Genomic DNA, 20091 nt, shown 5'->3' with positions numbered 1-20091 from the left:
TGACATTCAGGAGAAAAGTCTTCAAGATTTACAAGAAAGCTAACTTTTTTTTTTTAAGAGACAGAGTCTCACTTTGTGACCAGGCCGGCATGCAGCAGCACAATCATAGCTCACTGCAGTCTTGAACTTGAACCCCTGGGCTCAGGCAATCCTCCTGATTCAGCCTCCTGAGTAGCTGACACTACAGTCATATGCCACCATGTCCAGCTAATTTGTAAAACTTTTTGTAGAGCAGGGTCTCACTATGTTGACCAGGGTGGTTTTGAACCCCTGGCCTCAAGCGATCCTCCTGCCTCAGTCCCCCAAAGTACCAGAATTACAGGTGTGATCTACTGTGCCTGGCCCACAAGCAAACTTTAACCAAAATAGTGAAGTCATGGTGTGGATCAGTTGGTTACGGAGGGTTATGGAGTATGGAAAGAGGAATTATAATAGCTAATGTTTATTGAGTGTGTACTGTATGTTCTAAACACTTTATGTGTATTAATCCTCTCAACAACCATTGTTAGGAAGTACTACTATTATTTTACCTATATTACAACTGAGTAAACCTAGGCACAGAGATAGATGGTAAGTAATTTGCCCAAGGTCACATAGCTATAAGTCATGGACCTAGGATTTTAAGTCAGCTATCAGGATGCCAGGCCTGTGCCAGATTGCTTCTGAGAATGGCAGTACTAGGGCACAACACTGACCTCAGGGAAGGAAGGAGAGGATCCAGTGAAGTCAACAGGGAAGGGGATGTGCAGAAAGGCAGGAGGAAATGGGAGACTGGGATGTGGAAGAGGAGAGTTTCCAGGAGAGGGGGATCAACAGCTTCAAATGATATGGAAGAACAAGAGATCTGAAATGTCCATGGATTTGGAAATTCCGAAGCTATTGACGACTTGGTGAGGGGAGTCTAACAGATGAGGGGAGCTGATGAACAAATGTGAGATGAGGAAGCAGACATACCAAACTTTAGCAATTATTTTTAGAAGTTTGGCTATAAAAGTAACAAGAGAGAAAAGATAGCAGCTAGAGGTATTAGGTAGAAACAGTGTTTTAAAGATGGAAAAGACCAGCACTTTTTTTTTTTTTATTTGAGACAGAGTCTTGCTCTGCCACCCAGGCTGGAGTGCAGTGGCGCAATCTTGGTTCATTGCAACCTCTGCCTCCTGGGTTCAAGTGATTCTCCTGCCTCAGCATCCCAAGTAGCTGGGATTACAGACACACGCTACTATGCCTGGCTAATTTTTTGTATTTTTAGTAAAGACAGGGTTTCACCATGCTGGTCAGGCTGGTCTTGAACTCCTGACCTCGTGATCTGCCCACCTCGGCCTCCCAAAGTGTTGGGATAACCAGCGTGAGCTACCGCACCTATCCGACCAGCACATGTTATTGAGTGACCACAAATGGACTATGCATGCTGGGAGAGGTGTCTCCATCTTCGCTTCTCTTTTCTACACAGATTTCTAATATTTCTCTTCATATTCTGGATGGCTTCCATGTTGATAGTTGGACATCATTATAGAAATTCTGGATAGGTGTTTCAGGTCTTCGGCTTTTATTAGGTGGAGCAGAGAAAATTTCTTTCACAATGCCCAGTGGTGGGCATTAACAACTCACTTATTGTTAAGTCCAGACCATGTCAAATTCAGGTGCATTCAGTGTATTATCCATTGAATTTGCCTCAAAGTATTCTCCAAGAGAGCATGATGTGCTGAAGCTCCACTTCAGGCATGGGGAATTGGCATCTGCTGTGTAGATACCTAGAGGTAAGGATGGCAGCAGCACCAAGGTTTCAGGAGGAAGGAAGAGGACCTAGAGCATAGTGGGGTCGTGGGGAGGAGACACCAGCTTTGGACTGGAGAAGAGACACCTGCTTCTCTGAGCAACAGGAAAGGTAGTTGGGGATGAAGACAAATATATGAGAGGAGACAGAGAGTTGTTTAGATCTTGTAGGAAATGAAAGGCCCGTTATGAGATTTACCGGAGTGACAACCCTGTGCTTGGAATGACCCTAGAGGATTTGACCACTGCCATTTAAGTTCTTAATAATGGAAAAATACGGGCATTTCCTATAAATTCTTTGTTACCAGGCTTAGAGGTTGCATCCCAAAGCCTCCCAGAAGCCATCCCAGAAGATGTTTTTATCTAGGGGCAAAGACAATCTCTGTTTTCATACTTAAGATTCTTTTGTTCAGACCAGAGGCAGATACCATAGAGGGTTAAAAGCCTGACTTAAACAAGAAATTCAGCTTTGCCTTGGTTCATGTTCATGGTGCTGACATCCCTGAGGCTTAGAGCTGGAATTAGGGTTTGGCTGCCAACTTCATATATTTGCCTTGGTTGAAATGGCGTCTTTGCTCTTCTTGGAAACATCTCAGTGAAATGCACACACTTTCACAGAGGGCCTTTATGGAAAGGGCTCTCCCAAAGGGCACCATCCTGAATCCAAAAGGTCACACGGGAAATGGCCTTAGGATATTTTTCTTTCCCCACACAAAGCAGCAGCTCAGCTGAATTATTCGCTTGATCTTGAGCCTTCAGGTGTCAGGAAAAGTAAACAGTGCATCATTCAAGAGTCACATTTCCAGCTTGAACATTCCCTGGAGGACAGCTTGAAGGTACTGGAGGACATTGTAGGAGGCAAGGAAGGATCATACCTGCCAGACCCCTCTCAACTCTCCTCCCAGCCAGGTCTCTCACCTGGATGTGGGCATGTGCAGAGTCCCTTTGGCTGGGTATGGGTGTGATGGACACATAGGGCACTCTCGTTAGGGACCTCCTTCTTCCCTTGGAGAGAAGAAGCTGCAGGTGTTCTGCCCCACTTTTCCTCAGTAGACAAGGAGTGGTGGAAGTGCTTCCCCAGGAAGATATAGCTGGGATGCTGTATGACTCCACACAAATGTGGTTCAGTGAAGTTACATAATCCCGTACTTGGCTTTATTCCTATTCCACAGGGTCTGAATTTTCTGTCATGAAAAAGGCCTATGTACACGCTCCACACTGATTCCCACAAATGAGTGCACAGGGCTGTATACATGCGTCAGATATCTACATCTAAGCTATCAGTGGTGCTTCTGCCCATCCAATCTTCTGGATTGTGGCAGGGTGCAAAAGGGTTTGGGAGGCAGTACCCTGTGTGCCCATAAAGCAACAGCTGTGGTACCTTAGATTCTCTTTCACTTGTATTTGATTTATTAGTAAAAAATATATATATATATATATATATATATATATATATATATATAGTTTGCATTTAGCCAATCACCAGTTCATTTAATAATTTGAACAACTACGTGGCTGGCTCCAGGCTAGGTGATGGTAAAGTGATGGTGATTCTGACAGTCTTAGTTCCTGCCTTCTCGGGACTCACAGTTATTAGGGGTGGGCATTTAAGACATAAATAGACAGATAAAATACATGATGATTACAAACTGGTAACTGCTATCCTGGACAAGAACAGTGTGCTCCAGGATGAAATGAGAGAGGCTTAGGTTGGGGGTGTCCAGCGAAGGAGAAAGATCTGTAGACCCATATTCACTCTCTACAACATGCTGTCTATTGAAGGGATGTCACAGCGTGCTAAGGGAGCTCTAAGGAAGGAGTGCCTGACCCTTGAATAGGTCTGGAAGGTTTCAGAGGGAAAGGACATTTAAAAATAATCTTGAAGAATATGTGAAATTTTTTCATGCAGAAAGGGAGTAGAGATGTTACAGGTGGAGGCAACACGTGGTGTTTGGGGGGACTCTTAATCAGCAAGAGTGGGACATAGGGGAGTGGCAAGAAATGAGCCAGGAGGCCAGGCAGGGTGACTCATGCCTATAATCTCAGCACTGTGGGAGGTTGAGGCAGGCAGATTGCTTGAGCCCAGGAGTTCAACACCAGCCAGGCCAACATGGCAAAACCTCATCTCTACTAAAAATACAAAAAAATTAGCCAGGCATGGTGGTGTGAGCCTGTAATTCTAGCTGTTTGGGAGGCTGAGGTGGGAGAATCACTTGAGCCCAGGAAGTGGAGCTGGTGGTGAGCCAAGATGGTGCATTGTACCCTGAGCAACAGAATGAGACCCTGTCTCAAAAAATAAATAAAAGAGAAATGAGCCAGGAAGGACAGGCAAGGGCCAACTACTCAATGTAGGTTTTGTATAAGAAGCAAGTCACTGAAGGGAATGGCAAGTTACCAAGGGCCTGGCACACTTTTTCTGTAAAGGATCAGATAGTAGGTATTCTAAGCTTTGTGGACCTACAGTGTGTCAGAGCTACTCAGCTCTGCCACTATAGTGCATAAGCAGCCACATACAATATGCAAATGAGTGTGGCTATGTGATAATAAATAAAAACTTTATAAACAAAAACAGGCAGTGGGCTAGGTTTACCCATGAGCAGTAGTTTACCAGCCCCTGCTCTAGAGTGATAATTCTGGTGGGTGACTCTGTGAATGTTGCATTGGAGATGGGGAAAGAATGGAGGTAGGGAGCCAGTTAGGAGCTATTGCTTTAATTCAGGGAACTTAAGGAAGGGACGATGGGGAGAAATGGTTTGTGGTGTGCTCCAAAGTAAAAATGACAGGACTGCAGACCAATTCGATGAGAACATGTCTAGTTGTTTCTTTTATGCTCAGTGGACTGATTCTTACATAGAAGGAAAAAAAATCTTGGGTATTCTGGGTGTGTGACTCAGAATCATGCGCACATCTGGGAGGTCACCTGCTGGTCACTAGACATCGTGCTTGGTGCATTACATAGATTATCTCCTTGTTAAGCATAATTCTTAAGAATTCTTTATAATGTAAATTGTATTTCCTATTTCAAACTGAAGTTTGAAAATTGCAAGTCATTCGCCTAAAGCCATATAGCTGGTAAATGGAGCTAAGATTTAACCCAGGTCTGGTGTCAAAGCCTGTGCCATTCCTGAGATGCAGAATCTTTTCCCCTCACCCAGTGGGTGGCAAGAAGCCCCATCCATGAGCCTGTGCAGCTCCCTTCTTTTCCCTCTGTTCCTTGTAAGACCCACCCAGCAAGGAGGACAAGGGAATGCACGTAGGGAAGACAAATACCAAAGCTGACTGCAAGTGTTAATCTGTTTTAACTGCCAACCTATATGCATTTCCTAGGGTTCCTATAATAAAATATCACAAAGTGGGTGGCTTAGAATAATAGAAATGTATCGTCTCATGGTTCTGGAGGCCAGAAGGCCAAAATCAAGATGTCAGCAGGGCCATGCCCTCTCTGAAGGCTCTAGGGAAAGATCTGTCTGAGGCTTCTCCCATGGTTTCTGGTAGCCTTAAGTATTTTTTTGCGTATTGATGGCTGTCTTCTGTGTCTTTTCACATCATGTTTGCTGTTTGTGTGTCTGTGATCAAATTTCCTTTTTATAAGAACACCAGTTATATTGGGTTGAGGCCTGCCTTAATGCCTTTGTCTTAATTTGATTAAATCTGTAAAGACCCTATTTCCAAATAAGGACACATTTTGAAGTGTTGGAAGTTAGGAGTTCTCCATATTTTTAGGGGGAAAGACACAATTCAACCCCTAACATGACCCTTTCCCAAGAAGAATTCAGGAGCTTCCTCTGACCAAGGTCCCTGAGTGGATCTCAATCCAGTTCCTTCTCCAAGGTATCTTCATCTGTGGTCAGTTTTTCCATCTACTTCCTGTATACACTGCTTGGCACATGAAGATTTTGTCTATATTTACATATACTATTATTACTACATTTCAGATTTTCTTAGCCTGTGTATTTGACAGTGTTCTCTCATCTTCACTCACTGCATTTCTCCCCCCCAGCCTCTTCTTTCCCTACTTAGCACTTTGCTCGTTCATTCATTAGTTCATATAACACTAAGTGCTAAGTTCCTGTTGCATTCTGGGGACTATGCTAAGCTCCAAGGACATAAAGGTGAAAAGATGAAAAAAGTAGTTCCTGCTCTTGGCGAATGCTTATGGGACGCCACACAAGCAAATAGTGTGGAGAAATTGAATAGGGAAGTGTGAGTGTAGCTTCCCAGCTTAGCATCCTCAGTGGCTCCCTACTGCTGCTAGGAGAGAGTCTGAGCTGCCTTGCAGAACACATCAGGCCTCCCATGACCTGGGCCCCCTCAACAGTTTCCTCTCTCACTTTCCCTTACTTTCACTTTGTGCCTCACTCATTTTCGTCCACTTGCTCTTCCCCAGCTATACAAGAGAGACTCTCAAATTGTGTCTTTCTCCAGGAATGCTCTTTGAGTTGAGAGGTGCTCCTCCTCCCCCATTCTCAGCTATTATCTGCTTGATTACCTCCTGCTTCTTCTTTGAGACTGACCTCTAGGGGTACCTCTTCCAGGAAGCTGTGACCCCTTCCTCTGCCATCCTTGTAGCTCCTTGGGCTTCTCCTTGGTAACAACCTCTCCTCCCCCTAGGAGACACTGACTGAGGCTTATTCATCTTTGTAACTGCAGTGTCTAATCAAATGCCTGTATAAATAGGAGCTTCATCAATTAATGAGTGAATGAATGATTTCTGTGTCCTGTGCTTTGCTTCTGCCCTCCAGGCTGCACCTTCCCTTGTAACCTCCTTCCCCGGAATCACATGTCTGGTCACCACTTTTTCTCTACCACAAGTCCAGAAACCTCACTACTCAAGGCCTCCTTTCCGTTGTGCTGACACCTCAGTTATGCTGGCCCTAATGATCAGTGGCTACACTTGGCTCCCCACTGACCATCATCTCTTTGATCTGCCCTGCTTCCCACAGAGAAGCCTTCTTATTTGCCTATAGGAAGATGGTTCTCATTGAGAAAGCAAAACTTCCTCTACGACCTTCTCTGTTTCTCCAGTCCCAAAGTTTCCCCTCTCCCAATTCCAGGAGCAAGGGACACACTATTTCTGCTTCATTGATTAATTCAAAAAGCATTTTTTTCATTCTTAAGCTTGTATCTGGAGTTGTGGTTGAATTACCTTCACCCTTTTCTACTTCTGCTTTTCTAACCAAAAAGATCTGTTTCTTACGTCTTTTCCTGCTTCATATTTTGGGTTTTTCCTATATATTAAATGTTACAGTGATTTTTGGAAACTTTTCAGCATTAAAACTCTTCAGTGAAATCTTATGTAGAATATCAATGAGTATAACAGAGCAAACCAACATTTTGTTATTTATATTAGTTTGGTAAACTTAGTTTTTAACATACAGTTAATGAAAACAATGAGAATGTTATGAAAATTTGAAATTGAGGTTTTGGTATGAAAATTGCAGCCTCATGACATTCTCACTATGAAGTACACCCCTGTATTTTATATTGGTTGTACAACATGCAACAACTGGATATTGGAAATTAGAGCACTTTTAAATAGGATACCTTACAGATTCAGGCTATTCTGATTTCAATGATCTAGAAACATGAAAAATATAGGAATTGGTTTTAATGTTGACTCACTAATACTATGTAACAATTGTTTAATTATAAGAGGTCTAATGCAAAGGAACAGATTCTTTCACTTAGATTCACCAATGTATATCTTTGGCAGAAAATTCTTCCCAAAATTATGTCATATCATCATGAGAGGTTAATTATGTTGTTAATTTTTTTTCAGAAACTCCAGTGTTTGTTTCTCTGTAGTAATCACTTAAAGCCTTTAACACAGCAAAACATGTTTAATCTGGCATTTTGAGCTCAAACTTCAGTTGTCAGTTTCATCATTGACACTATCGGCCACAAGAGAAGCAGTCATAGAATGGCCCTGCATTGCTGTTGGTCTTGCTCAGATATTTTAATGTCTGCCAATCAGTCTAAGATCAGTCTAAGATCAAAATAAGCGTGCTACTGGTAATACTAATAATACTAATAATAATGCTACTGGTAATACTTACCATGGTACAACATGTTATGTGGTCACATATTACTGTATAGTTTAGTATTATGTCTTTATAAGAGTATACATTCCAAGGAAGTCCCTGAGTCCTTCCTGGCCTTTAATCGAGCATGGCGTTAGGGGGCCAGGGTGATGGTAGTATACTTGCTCATACAATTTTACAGCATCAGAATACTTGCATGGATCTGAACTGTTGAAAGATCTTTTTGGAACTACAGCTTTCCCAATTAATGACACATCTACATGTGTTCAAACATATTCATGGTTTTGGCAGAAGAACCTTTATTCTGAAGCGGGCATGAGTATATTATAGCCTGTGGCTCATGTGAACCACTGGGGTCTATGATTGTTCACATTTGGTATCACACACTTGTCTATGTTTACCATTTTAAAAATATTTTTTAAATATAGTTTGAATCAAACATTTCTAGAACCCTTGAAATGAATAAGTTGACCTCCGTTGTATTAGAATAAGGTGTAAGAAAATTGTGGTCTCAGGTGGGACCTTTATCAGGGCTGGCTTGGGAAGACCTCCCTGTTTTGATCAGGTAAACATCTGCCCAGGTCAGGGCTTTCACCTCTGTGGGGCTCAGCAGTTTGTCTGTGCTGAATTAAATTGAATTGACACAGGGTAAGTCCTATGTGGTTGTAGGACTAGTTCCCCCTGGTGAGGAATGATTAGGAAGGTCTCAGGTAGAAGCCGCCCACTTCCCCAAGAAGCCACACAGGTCCCACCCAGGGAGGCTGGCACACTTCCCACTCAGAACTTCTCTCCCCTCCAGCTCCTTGCGGGGTGGGGCAGGGGTGCTGCTCTGGGCTTCCAGACTTCCAGGTCAAGGTTTTTGTTTTGTTTTGTTTTGTTTTCCCACTCACTTCCTGCTGACTTCCTCAGGGTCCCTGTGCTTATTCTCTGGTTTTAATAATTGTAATGACCTTAGAAGTCACTTTTGGGACTGGGAAGCCAACACAGAAACAAATCAGATGACCAGGAATGCTCCTTGTTCCCATTTGTGTGTTCCTTGGTCAGGCCTTACCTCTGCCATTCTCCACATCTGTAGATGCCTCCGGTGTACTGGGCTTGGGAGGCCCCACTGATTAGGAATAGAATGTTGGCAAGTGATTGCCTTTTAAAATACCCTGAATTAAGGATCCACAAGTCTGTCAGCATGGTCTTCCCAGTTTGCAATTCTAGAGAAAAAAGCCATACAGGATTCGGTCAGAATTATTCAAGTGCATGTATTGTGGTTGACCAACAGGGCTGAAATTCTTTTTATGCCCAATGTGGTATGGATGTTGTGATTGACTTCCATTCTATACAGCCACTTCCTGCCAGTCTCTGTGATTTTTTTATTTTCCAGTGGACACTTGCAGGCTAGTGTTCCCGGTGGTTCCAGGGATGGGCACTTTCCCTTCACGTTCGATATTTTTTCTCAGGATTGCCTCGTCTAGCTTCATACTTCTGCAGATGACTCCCAAGCACTTTTAACTATTACCCTGAAGTCACAATATGATTCCAACCTACCTTTCCAAAATTATTCCCCCAAACTTTGTTACGTTTCCTATAAACCAGCCAAACTCAAAGTTCTTGGATCTCCCTACGTCTTCTCCATGAAGGGTGAATCTGATGTAAGGCCCTTATTTTCAAAGAGCTTATCGCCCAATGGAAATATATGAAAAGCACATACTTTTACTCAATGTGAAAGAGTGGCACACAGGGTTGCAGGAGTCCAAAAGAGGGAGTGATTATGCATGCAGGAGAGGATCAGAGAATGTTCTTGCAGGAGGTGATGTGACATGAACTTTGAAGGGTGGGTAAGACTCGGAAATGCAGTGATGCAGGAAAACACATGCCAAGCAGAGCAAAACCCAGAAGTAGAACCAAGTGGGAAATGAATGGAGAAGAGAGTGGTTCTGTTTGCCTGATGTTGGGCTGTGATGGAAAGGTAGGTTGGTAAGAACTCATGAAGCGCTTTGATTTACAGGCTCACATTTGAATTTCACTCAAGGCAGTGTGGATCCTTTGGCAGTTTTGGAACAGATGAGTGGCATTGTTAGAACACTGTTTCCAAATGCTCAACCTGGCACCATGTATTAGTCCATTTTCACACTGCTGATAAAGACATACTAGAGACTGGGCAATTTACAAAAAGAAGAGGTTCATTGGACTTACAGTTCCACGTAGCTGGGGAGGCCTCACAGTCATGGCAGAAGGCAAAGAGGAGAAAGTCACATCTTACGTGGATGGCAGCAGGCAAAGAGTGGGCTTGTGCAGAGAAACTCCCATTTTTAAAACCATCAGATCTCATGAGACCCATTCACTATTGCAAGAACAGCATGGGAAAGACCCACCCCCATGATTCAATCATCTCCCACCGGGTCCCTCCCATAACACATGGGGATTATGGGAATTACAAGATGAGATTTGGGTGGGGACACAGAGCCGAATCATATCACAATACTATATGAGATTGGGGTGGAGGGGGGAAGAAAGGAGAGAAATTTCTGAATTAGGGGAGTGACCGTGGGGATGGAGGGTTAGAAAGGATAGGAGGTAGGATTTTCAGGGCAAGGGAGAGGAAGGGTCCAGGATGATCCTTAGGTTTGAGCCTGTGTGACTGGAATCCTCAGGATACTATGAACACTGTACAGAAAAGAGGAGGCAGGTGAACTGGGGGAATGAATTTAGAACATGTTGAGCTGGAGGGATCTCTGGGAAGCGCAAGTGGAGACTCCTCCCCCAATAACCTCAGTGTTCTGGACTCCAGGTCAGCACAGTCTAGCTTCCTCCTCCACTCCTCCTAGCTAGGACCAGCCCACCTTGATGCCCAGACTTATCTAACTTGAGGCAGTAAATAACTCAGCAGGTCTCCCTGACCCCCGTGAGGGCATAGAGATTAGGGCATCAATTCTATGGACTGATCATGAGAACCTCCCTGCCTATCTCCATCTCCTATGTCTTACCTCACAGGACTAGCTTTTGATTGTCTCTGAAAATTAGTGATCCCTTTCTGAGGTTCCAACTCGTACAGTCCCTCTTGGGATAGAAGCCTCTCCCCCCAGGCTGGTGCTAGGGCCCTAATATTTACCAACAGAACCTAGAGTCTGAAAACCGGTCTTTAAAAATAACTTATGAGTTTTCTATCTGTTCCACCAGCCAAGGGGACATTTTGTGGCTGCCGGTTGTTGACAGTTTTAAAACCCTGCAGGTTGGCTTAGCTCTGCTGTATGCAAGGCCCAGTCCATCCCCATGCCTGTGTTGTCCTCAGGGAGGGGTCCTGGCCCTCTCTGCACTTCCAGATGCTACCTCACATTCAACATCACACCATGCCAGTGACTCCCAGGAAGTATAAGATGTTCATCAGGTACACAACACACTCCACATCTTGTACTCACTTGGGACCTTTGATGAAAGTATCTTGCATGCTGCTTCCCAGGTTTCAGACAATCCTGTGGATTCTCACCTTTCTGTCCCTACCTTGGTTGTAGGGAACCATGAATAGACACCCGCACCACCCGCCTTTATGTTACACTGGAGTTCTCTGGACTGCAGGTGTTGGTGTCTTCTGTTTTTACTGCTAGCTGCGTCTTGATTCTTACAGTGCCATCATCTGATTCCATGGGAGCTTCCTTTGTATTTATAGTTTGGGGACTGCAGAAATAAACCAAAGTTGGAGAGAGTCTTGGAGCATCCACAGCCTCCATGACTGACTTAAACATCTTCAATCACTTTCTTCTCATTCTGAAGACTTCACATAATTAAAACCATGCCCAGCCAAACGCTAAATAAATTTTGCACATGCTGCTTGAATTACTGTGCAAGCTTACCCCAGTGTGGCTTTCTCCGAGATTAATATTTCATGAAAATTATTCCTCTGGGTAGGCTGAAGCCAGCAGCTGTGGAAACTCAACATTTGCTTTATACAATGAAACTTTAGGACAGGCCTGCGTTTCACATTTCTCAGATGTGCTGCTCGTTTGGAAAAAATAAGTACTCTTGGCAAAGTCTACATGGCATGAGCCCCAGCTTGTGCTTCCGTCTATTCAGATATGAAATGATGAGAAAATGTGGCTCTAAATGTCATCATGTGACATTGGCACTGAAAAATAATAATTGCCATTTCTTGAGCACCTATTACTCTGTGCCAGGTATCTTACAAGCCCTGCATCCTCACAAACACCCTGTGAGTGGGCCACACCTAGGTGTGTCTATCTTCTGATTCCTGCTCTGCCCTTGATAGCAGGGGCTGACCTGGAAGGCTGCCTTCCCCAGGCTCCATATCTATGGCTTCCTGCTAGAGGAAAGTTCTGCACCCTTGGAAGTTTGCAAGGTAGTGAAAAGAGGAAACCAGATAATTTCTTCCCTCCCTCCCGTCTTAAATCATCCTTGCCAGCAGTGTTTGCATCTCCTCTATGGCTCCAGCTCCCACTATTTGTGTCCTCCATGGTTCCTAATTCTTCCTGGTGACTCTGGCTCCTGGGCTCTGGCAACATTGCCTCCTACCTTTATGCCTTCAATTACGCACTGCCTACTTTTGCTAATATCTGATTACTTCATGACCCCATCCCAAGACCTTACTCCAACTAATTTTATCTTTTTAAAGTCAGACAAACTTAATATTTTTTATTTTTTATATTTTTAAATTGTTTAATTTTTTACTTTTCACATTTTGCCTGATCCTTAGTAAGTATGCAAGGTTATATGAACTTAAGAAGATCTTTATACTCTTGACTGTTATCTATCACAATAATCTTCAAATCTCAGCTTTTCTATCACCTGTAACCTATATTTCTGTCTTCACCACTGCCACCAATTCCCTGTATTAAATTCCTTCTGTTGGAAATACTGAAGCAGTGTCTGTTTCTTTACTTAGATGCTGATTGATGGATTGAGGTGTGAATCATTAGCCTTGTTTTAAAGATGAGGAAATGAGAGGTCGGGGAGGTTAACTAACTTGTCTAGTCTTAAAAATAGGGCATGGTGGAGCTTGGGTTTAAACCCATGCGTGGTTAATCCTGAAGCTTGTGCATTTTCTTGTATGTCAGCCTGTGTTCTGTTTACTGGCAGCACACCAAGTTTAATTTCATGTGTATAATCCCTTCATATTCTGGAAAAAGAAAACTCTCATAATTTTCTTTAGGATTTCTCAAGATAAAACATTTTCTGTCCCTTCAGCTGTTCCTTATGAGAAAGAGGATATTTCCCCTAATATCCTGGTTGAACTTTTAGATCAATATTTCTCAAGATTTAGTGGCAGATTATGGTTCAGGAGGATGATTATGCATTAAAACGTATTTTTAATTAGACTTTTTTTGGAGATAATTTTAAATTTATACAGAGTCACAAGAAATAATGCAGAGCTCTCATGTTCCATTTAACTAGTTTCCCCAATGATGACATCATGCAAAACTGTAGTACAATATCACAACCAGGATGTTGACATTGATAGAGTCAAGATACAGAACATTTGCATTATCACAAGGATTTCTCATGTTGCTATTTTTTAGCTACAATAACTTTCTTTCTCACCCCAGTCCTTCCTTAACCTCTGAAAACTACTAATTTATTCCCTATTTCTGTAATTTTGTCATTTCAAGAATATTGTATAAATGAAATCACACAATATGCAGCCTTTTGGGATTGGGTTTTTAAATTCAGAATAATCCTCTGGGATTCATCCAGGTTGCCTTGTGTATCAACAGTTTGTTCTTTTTTTGTTGCTGAGTAGTATTACATGGTATAGAGGTACTACAGTTTGTTTAAACATTTACTCTTTGAAGGACATATGAATTGTTTCCAGTTTTGGGCTACTGCGAATACAGCTACTATAAATATTCATGTACCCAATCCCAAAAGGTTGCATATTGTGATCTCATTTATATAACATGGCTGTCATTGACCAAAACTTCATTAATGTGGTGCAGGACTGTATTTCATTCTTTAAGCAAAGTAAATGGTGTTATATTTTTTAACTTTAGTGTTCACTCTTAGTATATGGAAATACAGTTGATTTTTTATAAGTTTGTGTTGCCTGCAACCTTGCTGAACTCACTAGTTTTATTTTATTTTAAAATTTTTTGCAGGGGATAGAGTCTCGCTCTGTCACCCAGGCTGGAGTGCAGTGGTGCGATCTTGGCTCCCAGTGGTGCAACCTCCGCCTCCCAGGTTTGAGCAGTTCTCCTGTCTCAGCCTCCAGAGGAACTGGGACTACAGGCGCATGCCACCATGCCCAACTAACTTTCATATTTTTAGTAGAGACAGGGTTTCACCATATTGGTCAGGCTGGTCTCGAACTCCTGACCTTAGGTGATCCACCTGCCTCAGTCTCCCGAAGTGCTGGGATTACAGGTGTGAGCCACCATGCCCCACTGAACTCACTAGTTTTAAGAGGTGTATTAGTCTGTTTTGCAGAAGGAACATCTGAGGCTGGGTAATATAAAGAAAAGATGTTATTTGGCTCATCATTCTGCAGACTGTACAAGCATAGCATCAGCATCTGCTTGGCTTCTGGTGAGGCCTCAGGAAGCTTTTACCCATAGCGGAAGACTAAGGGACAGCAGTCACGTTATACCGTAAGAAGGAGCAAGAGAGATGCTAGGCTATTTTAAACAGTCAGCTCTTGCATAAACTAATAGAATGAGAACTCACTTATTACCACAAGGGCAACACCAAGCCATTCATGCGGGATCCATCTCCATGATCCAAACACCTCCCACCAGGTCCCACCTGCAACATTGGAGAACACATTTTAACATGAGATTTGGAAGGACAAATGTCCAGGTCATACCTGGAGGTATTTTGGGTAGATTCCTTGGGATCTCTATAGACAGCCATATCAGTTGCAAATAGGGACAGTTGTATTTCTTCCTTTCTCATCTGTGTGTCTTTTAGTTCCTTTTCTTGCCTCAATGTAATGGTTAGAACGTACAGTGCTATGTTGATTTAAGAGTGGGGAGGGTGGGTATCTTTACCTAATTTCTGATCTTGACGAGTAAACATTGAGTATCTCATCATGAAGTATAATGTTAGCTATAGGTCTTTTGTGGATGCTCTTTATCAAGTTGAGGCAATTCTCCTCTCTTCATATTTTTTTGAGAATTTTTTAAAAATCATGAATGGGTGTTGAATTTTTGAAAAAAATTTTCTGCATCAATTAACATGACTTTTCTTCTGTAGCCTGTTACTAATGGCAGATTACATCAATTGATTTTTGAATAAGCCTTGCATTTTTGAAATAAGCCCCATATAGTCATGTCATAAAAAGTCACTACGAAAAAAATCCTTTTTATACGTTGCTGAATTCTATTTGCTAATATTGTGCTAAGGATTCTTTTATTGTATCTATGTTCCTGATGGTTTTGAGTTTTCTTTTTTTGCACTATCTTTATCTGGAGTTGGTATCTGTGTAATGCTAGCTTCATGAAATGCATTGGGAAATATCCGCCTCTTCTCTGATTTTCTGGAAGAGATTGTGTAGAAGTCATGTTAATTCTTCTTTAAACATTTGTTAGAATTTTCTAGTGAAACCATCTAGGCCTGAAGTTTTTTTTTGGGGGGGTATAAGTTTTAAAATTACGAATTCAATTATTTAATAGCTATGGGGCTATTCAAATTATCTCTGTCATATTGGATGAGTTGTGGTACTTTGTGTTTTTCAAGGAACTGGTTCATTTTGTCTGAATTGTCAAACTTATGTGTGTAGGAGTTGTTCCTAGTATTTCCTTACTATTTTGTTATCTTCAGGGTCTGTTAGTGATATCTACTATTTTGTTTTTGACATTGGTAATTTGTGACTTCTTTCTTTTTTGGTCAGTCTTGCTAAAGGTTTGTCGATTTTATAGATTTTTTTTTTCCAAAGATACTCTGGTAATTTTCTTTGCTTTAAAGTCTATTTTATAAACTTAATACATATCAATTTAGACTTGTTTTCTTTTGGTTAATGGTTGCATAATATAAGATTTTGATCCCTTTTCTTTTAACCTGACAATATTGTTTTTGTGTTTTGTTTTATTTGGGGGAGGGGTTTGCTTTGTTTTGTTTTTAAGACAGGGTCTTGCTCTGTTGCCAGGCTGGAGTGCAGTGGCATGCTCTCAGCTCATTGCAACCTCTGCCACCTGGGCTCAAGGCATCCTCCCCGCTCAGCCTCCTGAGTAGCTGGGACTACAGATGTGCATTACCATGCCTGGCTAATTTTTGTATTTTTTGTAGAGACGGGGTTTCACCATGTTGCCCAGGCTGGTCTCTAACTCCTGGGCTCAAGCAATCTGCCCGCCTTGGCTATAAAAAACCATGTCCCAACTATACACTGTAAGAAACTAACTTCATATATAACAATACTGGCAGTGGCTGGGTGTGGTGCCAGTAATCCTAGCACTGAGAAAATAATCAAAGAAAGGTTTTTTATAATTTCTTATAGTGTATAGTTGGGACATCGTTTTAAAACACATTTTATTTCAATAGCTTTAGAGGTACAAGTATCTTTTGGTTACATGGATGAATCATACAGTGGTAAAGTCTAGGATTTTAGTGTATCCATCACCTGAATAGTGTGTGTTGTACCCAGTGGTAGGTTTTCATCTCTCACTCCCTCTATCCTTCCCCATTCTGAGTCTCCACTGTCTGTTATACCACTGTATGCCTTTGTGTACCCCTAGCTCAGTTTCTACTTGTAAGTGAGAACACATGGCATTTGGTTTTCCATTCTTGAGTTACTTCACTTAGGATAATGGCCTCCAGTTCTATCCAAGTTGCTGCAAAAGACATTATTTTATTCTTTTTATGGCATTCAACTGATGAGTGAATTACATACACACCACATTTTATTTATTCATTGGTTGATGGTACTTAGGTTGATTCCATATCTTGCAATTGTGAATTGTGCTGCAGTAAACATATGTGTGCAAGTGTCTTTTTATATAATGATCTCTTTTCCTCTGGGTAGATACCCAGTAATGGGATTGCTTCATCAAATGGTAGATCTACTTTTAGTTATTTGAGAAAACTCCATATGGTTTTCCATAGAGGCTGTTCTAATTTACCCTCCCATCAGCAGTGTATAAACAAGTTTCCTTTTTTTTTTTTTTTGCCATATCTATGCCATCTATTGCTTCTTGACTTTTTAATAATGGCCATTCCAGTGAGGATAAGTGACATCTCATTGTGAGTTTAATTTGCATTTCTCTGATGATAAGTAATGTTGAGCATTTTTTCATATATGTGTTGGCCATTTGTATATCCTCTTTTGAGAAATTTCTATTTATATCATTTGCCCACTTTTTAATGGGATTTTTTTTCTTGCTGATTTGTTTGACTTGGAGATACTGGACTGATCTTTGACAAGGCACACAAAAACATAAACTAGGGAAAGGATACCCTATTCAGTGGATGGTGCTGGGAAAATTGGATAGTCACATGTAAAAGAATTAAACTGGATCCCTATCTCTCACCATATACAAAAATTAAGTCAAGATGAATTAAAGACTTAAATATAATATCTGAAACCATAAGAATGCTAGAAGAAAACCTAGGAAAACTCTTTTAGACATTGACTGAGGCAAAGAATCTGTGACTAAGACCCCAAAAGCAGATGCAACAGAAACAAAAGAAATAAATGGGACCCAATTAAACTAAAAAGCTTCCGCAGAGCAAAAGAAGTATTAACAGAGTAACAAACAACCTACAGAATGAGAGAAAATATTTGCGAACTATGCATCCGACAAAGGGTCATTTTTAAAATCCACTTTGCCAATAGCTATCTTTAATTGGTGTGTTCAGATTATTTACACTTAGTGTCAGTATTGAGATGTTAGGGCTGACCTTTGCCATTTTGTCTTTTGTCTTCTGTTTTTTGTTTGTTTGTTTCTCTGTTTTCTTTTTTTAGTTACTTAAACACATTAGAATCCCATTTTGATTTGTTTGTAGTGTTTCTAAATGTATTTCTTCATACAGTTTTTCTAGTGATTGTTTATATATATATATATGGCTATTTACCATCTGCTGGTGCCATTTCACCAGTTTGAGTGAAACATAAAAACCTTACCCTGCTTTGCTTCCCTTTGCCCTACTCCAAAGTGTGCCTTAAATATTTCCTTTACATACATTAATTTTTCATTTTAACTTAATTTTATTTTATTTTTGAGACAAGGTCTCTCTCTGCTGCCCAAACTGGAGTGCAGTGGCACAGTCATAGCTCACTGTAGGCTCGAATTCCTGGGCTTAAGCAATCTTACTGCCTCGGAGTAGCTGAGACTGTAGGCATTTGCCACCATGCCCTGCTAAGTGTTTTTTTAAATTATTGGGAGGCCGAGGCAGGCGGATCACGAGATCAGGAGATGGAGACCATCGTGGCTAACACGGTGAAACCCTGTCTCTGCTAAAAATACAAAAAAATTAGCCAGGCATGGTGGCGAGCGCCTATAGTCCCGGCTACTCGGGAGGCTGAGGCAGGAGAATGGCGTGAACCCGGGAGGCGGAGCTTGCAGTGAGCCGAGATCGCCCCACTGCACTCAAGCCTGGGCGACAGAGTGAGACTTCCGTCTCAAAAATAAATAAAATAAAATAAAATAATTATTTTTTTTTTAGAGATTGGGGTCTCACCATGTTGCCCAGGCTGGTCGAAATTCCTGGTATCAAGTGACACTCCTGCCTCTGCCTCCCGAATCGCTGGGATTACAGGTGTGAGTAACTGTGCCTGGTCTTCTTTACATGCATTCAGAACCGCATCAGAAAGTGTTAACATTTTTGCTTCAACTGTTAAATGCAATTTAGAAAACTCATGAGGAAAAAGAAAGCCTACTGTATTTACCTATATTTGTGCTTTCTTCTTGATATTTCATGATATCTTTTAAAAATTCTTTCTGTTTAGAGGACTTTAGTAATTCTTTTTGGGTAGGTCTGCTGGTGACAAATTCTCTTAGTTTTCCTTCATTGGAGAATGTCTTGTTTCCCCTACATCTTGAAGGGGAGCTTTGCTGGGTATTGATTCTGGATTCACAGTTCATTTCTTTCAGCCCCTGAAATATATATTGTGCTACTTACTGCCTTTTGATTTACATGGTTTCCAATGAGAAACCCTCTGTGTTCTGAATTGTTTTTTCCCTGTAGCTAAGATGTCATTTTTCTCAGGCAGCTTTCAATTATTTTTTGTCTTTGGTTTTCTTTCTTTCTTCTTCTTCTTCTTCTTCTTCTTCTTTTTTTTTTTTTGAACAGGGCCTCACTCTGTGTCACTCAGGCTGTAGTGCAGTGGGGCAATCTCGGTTTACTGCAGTCTCGACCTCCTAGGCTCAAGTGATCCTCCCACCTCAGCCTCCTGAGTAGCTGGGACCCACAGGTGTATGCCACCATACCCAGCTAATTTTTGTATTTTTAGTAAAGATGGGGTTTTGCCATATTACGTAGGCTGGTCTGAAACACCTGAGCTCAAGTAACCTGCCCACCCTGGCTTCCTAAAGTGCTGGGATTACAGGCTTGAGCCACCACACCAGCCTCTTTAGTCTTTAGTTTTTGAAAGTTAAATTACAGTGTATCTTCACATGGATTTCTTTGGATTTATTCCATTTGAGATTTGCTCAGCTTCTTGAATCCATAAATTTATGTTTCTTGACAAACTTGGATTTTTAAAAGTCATTATTTCTTTGATTACTTTCTCAATTCCTCTTCATCCTTCTTTCATTCTGGAGCTCCAATGACACAAATGTTAGATCTTTTGTAATAATCTCACAGGTCCCTAAGACTCTGTTCATTTTTTTTCCAGTCTGTTTTCTCTCTGTAGTTCAACTAAGTAATTTCTATTATTCTGTCTTTCAGATCACTCATTGTTTCCTCTGCCTCCTCCATTTACCATCGAGCCCATTTATTTATTTTGAGTTTTTTATTTTGGTTATTGTATTTTTTTAGTGTGTGGAATGTACTTAATAAATGTTGGCTTTTATTATTGTTGTTAATAAAAATAAACATGACCTTTTCTTTTAATTACCAGACCTATAATACCAAGTTTTACTCACATAAACACTGGCTGTGTTACAAGTATCTCCTTATTCAGTTCCTTTATTTCTTTAGTTCTTTTCATATGCCAGGTATCCTATCCTTTCTTTATTTAAACATTTTTTTTTTATTTCAATAGTTTTTGGAAACAGGTGCTGTTTAACTACACAGATAAGCTCTTTTTTTTTTTGAGACGGAGTCTCGCTCTGTCGGCCAGACAGGAGTGCAGCTGCCTGATCTTGGCTCACTGCAAGCTCCGCCTCCTGGGTTCACGCCATTC

At 41.3% G+C, this 20091-nt stretch overlaps 1 protein-coding gene and 1 long non-coding RNA gene across 8 annotated transcripts in view; one reads left to right on the top strand and one right to left on the bottom strand.

Annotated features, from left to right (window-relative positions):
• Nucleotides 1-20091, top strand: part of EVA1A (eva-1 homolog A (C. elegans)) — a 143954-nt gene that overhangs the window by 84727 nt on the left and 39136 nt on the right. The window lies entirely within an intron of this gene.
• Nucleotides 9504-11480, bottom strand: LOC105514621. The gene is made up of 2 exons (XR_001002208.1): nt 11349-11480; nt 9504-10472 (listed from the first exon to the last, which is right to left on the bottom strand). It is a non-coding gene; the product is annotated as an uncharacterized LOC105514621 (long non-coding RNA).

The sequence above is a fragment of the Colobus angolensis genome, unplaced genomic scaffold (assembly GCF_000951035.1).
Source record: "Colobus angolensis palliatus isolate OR3802 unplaced genomic scaffold, Cang.pa_1.0 Scaffold249, whole genome shotgun sequence".
Lineage (NCBI taxonomy): Eukaryota > Metazoa > Chordata > Mammalia > Primates > Cercopithecidae > Colobus > Colobus angolensis.
Note: the sequence above shows the minus strand (reverse complement) of the source record. Positions and strands in the feature narration are given on the sequence as shown.